We start from the raw sequence: 3,737 nt of genomic DNA, 5'->3' as shown, positions 1-3,737 counted from the left end.
TTCTATCACACCATACAGTCTCCATCATGTCGTGATGTCTACACCATACCCTACTGTCACCATCTTGCTCTGCTGTCTCCATCTTGGCCTACATTCACCATCTAGTTCTAATGTCACCATGTTGCACTACTGTCTCTATCCTGCCTGCACTCTCAGCCTTGCCTTAAGGTGCCCATACACCTTACAATGTCGATCTTATACCACCTACGGGTGGGCAATATCGGGAGAATCCAGCCCTGGGGCCAAACGATTGAATTACAATACACAGGCCGATTAGCTGCCGAATCGGTCTAAGGGACTGATATCGGCAGCTAGAATCGGCTCGACAATGACCTTTACTGTCATTGTGACCTATTATCTTAACCTTGCTTTACTGTCTCCATCTTGCCTTACTGTCCCTGTCTTTCACTACAGTCTCCATCTTGCTTTACTGTCTCCATCGTGCCTTACTGTCCCTGTCTTTCACTACAGTCTCCATCTTGCTTTACTGTCTCCATCTTGCCTTACTGTCCCTGTCTTTCACTACAGTCTCCATCTTGCTTTACTGTCTCCATCTTGCCTTACTGTCCCTGTCTTTCACTACAGTCTCCATCTAGCTTTACTGTCATCATTGGGCCATTAGATCACCATCTTGCTCTAATATACCTGCAATCCCCTACTCTTCCTAATGAAAAACACTCCTATAAAACCAATAGGCAAGGCTGCAATGCTGCAAAGACTTTGCAATCAATACAGGCCTGCTATGTGAATTTATTAGAGGTAAATACTGTCCAGTTTGCTATACACGAGGCTCTGAAACTCCCCCTCTTAAGCTTGGATGACAACAGCTGGCTTATACCATTCCTTATCTACAAAGGCTATGGGGTGTGAATACCATTTTCCTGTATATAAATATATATATATGTGTGTGTGTGGATACCCAATCTGAGAAATGCACAGTTCTGCTATATTTCAGCCCTGCATGCTGTACACTTGTGAAAGTGAGGTGAAAATATGAAGATGTGAGAAGCATTTTTAAAGGTGTGATTGGGGAAAGGATCAGTCATACAATTCTTTCTAGCCCTGTTTTGTCACATTTTGAGCCTATCCTGCCCTAGTGAGTGTAAGTAATAAGACTCTATTTATTGGTTGGCAGGGAAACAGACGACAGCCTCAGTATGTGCTGGGGGGGCAGAAATGTAGAAAGCCCATTGGATGTCTGGGCAGAGAAACAGATCATCGTGGGGTTTTACAGATAAGGAGTCTTTCTGTAGCCGAAAGGCTACTAAAAAAATACAAAACATTGAAAAAACTAATAGAATTGTTTTACCACCAATATGGATACATGTAGCTTAATTATAGAGAACAAAGTCCTCTTCAGTTATTACAGACTAAAAGGAAATCAGTCAAAAATGTATCAGTTGCTAATATAGGAAATAGCCTTTCTATATTTTAGAGCTTTCTGCATAATAGGTTCCCGTATCTTAGATTCTCCGTATTCCTGAATGTAAATTGAATTTGAATATAGTCCAATAACTATATGAGAACTGCAAATAAAAGTTAATTTGCAAAGTCAAGTTCCCCTTTACTGCTTCAGTTCTCATAATATCCTAAAACAGCCACTTCCTCCGCATTCTCCTGAATGTTATCTGTAGTGTATATTGCATGATAATTTCCTGTGTTCTGAGAGTAAATAACCCTGAGCACCTACACATCCGAATGCATTTATTATTTCTTTCATCTTAGGTAGCAGCCCTGCCATTAGCATTGAATGGAGATGCCCTACAGACTACTGGTAATAGGCCAATAGAAAGCAATATATTGTGCTATATTGTGCTTATGAAAAGCTACGGAAGTCACTTTCATAAGATAACATTAAGGGACAGATTTATTATGAGTTGTAAAAAAATGGCTTAATTTTTTTAATGTGTTTTTTTCTTAGAGTGACTTCCAAAGGAACTTACTTAAACACAAGTCTGAAGCAGCGTAAAGTAACAGTGCCAAATCTAGTGTTGGGGCAGTGTAAAGGAAAACACACCTTGATAAATTCACCATTTATTTATTTTACACAGCTTTTTGCATCTTTTTTGGCAAATTTTGTTTTACCCAACATAATAAATAGGCCCCTTAGTGTCCCTGGGTGCAGCAGGTATTGGTAGTAAGTAGTGGAAGGTGGGTACAGCAGAGTAGCATTAGGGTTTATATTAGGGTGACATTAGGATATTGATATAGGCAATTAGGTAACATTAGGGTGATTTGCCTGGGGCCCTACCACTATAAAAGACAGCACTGATAGTTGTTGTGTCTCTTTAAAGAAGAACTAAAGAGAGAACTAACTCTTTAAAGGAGTCTGTGAGGAGGGGGGTCATTAGATAGCAGAGTATGGGGTTTTTTTGTCTGTGGGGGGGTTAGTTCTGTTTTTAAATAAAACCAATGTTTAAGTTTGGCTTTATTTTGTTCAATAAATTGGATTCTTGCCCAACCCAAGCAGTGCCCCTCTACTGTTATGGCCTAAAGATAGCGCTGGCTAGCTTCTCCTTTTAACTTCTAGTGACCATCTTGGCAACCAATGTGTCTACAGTCCCTTTTTAAAGTGGCTATACATGGGCAGATATGGGTGCCGATTCTAGTCCTTCAGATTCAGCAACTTATCTGCCCATTTATGGGGCCTCCCCAACTGATATCTGGCCAAAAATTGTTAAGGCGTCGAACGGACAGGTTTGATTTTCCTGTCAAATCGGATGTTTCATTGACTCCTTGATGTGGTCCTCACTCCTACGGGTCCTTCTCCCGTTAGTAATCTGATTGTTTGGCCCTATTCGATCGAATTGGCCCGATATCATCCACCTTGGCTGGGTATATAGGGAGAAAGATCTGCTTGTTTGGCGACCTTGTCAAATTCACAGATCTTACTGCGTGTGGGCAATTTTAGGCTCTTACCCTGGAATCTTTGAGAAAGAAGTAAAGCCATACAAAAAGCCTCAGTCAAGGCCCCGACATGTCCAACATGCAGCACACTGTAAATCAATGAATTTTAACTCCTATACTGGAAGCTCTGTAGAATACAATAGTGTTTTATCTGTTATCTGCTATGTGCCTGTGCCTTTTCTCCTTTTAATGGCTGCCCCCATGGCTACATAGCAGCTTATTATATAAATTATAGTAGACTTTCTGAAGTAAACACACAACTTTTACCAGTGCAGGGCAGCAGCACATTATATTTTAGTTACTTTTATACACTTTCATTTTTTGGTGTTACTGTTCCTTTAATCACACAACCATCTGCAATCAGTGCAGCCCTGCAACCTGCATTTTTAAAAAGTGTCTCCTATTTCCCTATGATCTATCTTTGCCCCATTAATGTTCTATTTCTATTGGGGCAAAGACACAGCCCTTCTTAGCTCTCTCCTGCCTGGGCCCTGCATCATCAGCGCTGGGTTTCCAAATCTGGAAGAAATTACACTAAAAAACAGTCTCAGGAAATTCCAACAATGGTCTGCGGGGCAGGGGTCGTCTCACTCATTGAGGAATTTCTATCATTTCCGTCGCTATTCCCAACCCCCCATTTCTAATTTGATTTTATTTTGTACCTAGTTATCCTCTTATTCTCTTCCAACTCCCCCCACCCCCCGTTACTGTAATGGCACAGGCACAATAATAGGCATTATTATTATTATTAGCAGTGAGGCAGTGACGCTCGGCCCCCGACTGATCAGGGTCAGGCTTGCAGGCAGCCCGCCAGTTGGAAGTCAGAAAGT

The sequence above is a fragment of the Xenopus tropicalis genome, chromosome 7 (genome assembly GCF_000004195.4).
Source record: "Xenopus tropicalis strain Nigerian chromosome 7, UCB_Xtro_10.0, whole genome shotgun sequence".
Taxonomy (NCBI): domain Eukaryota; kingdom Metazoa; phylum Chordata; class Amphibia; order Anura; family Pipidae; genus Xenopus; species Xenopus tropicalis.
The sequence above is the reverse complement of the archived record's forward strand: the minus strand, read 5'-3'. Positions refer to the sequence as shown.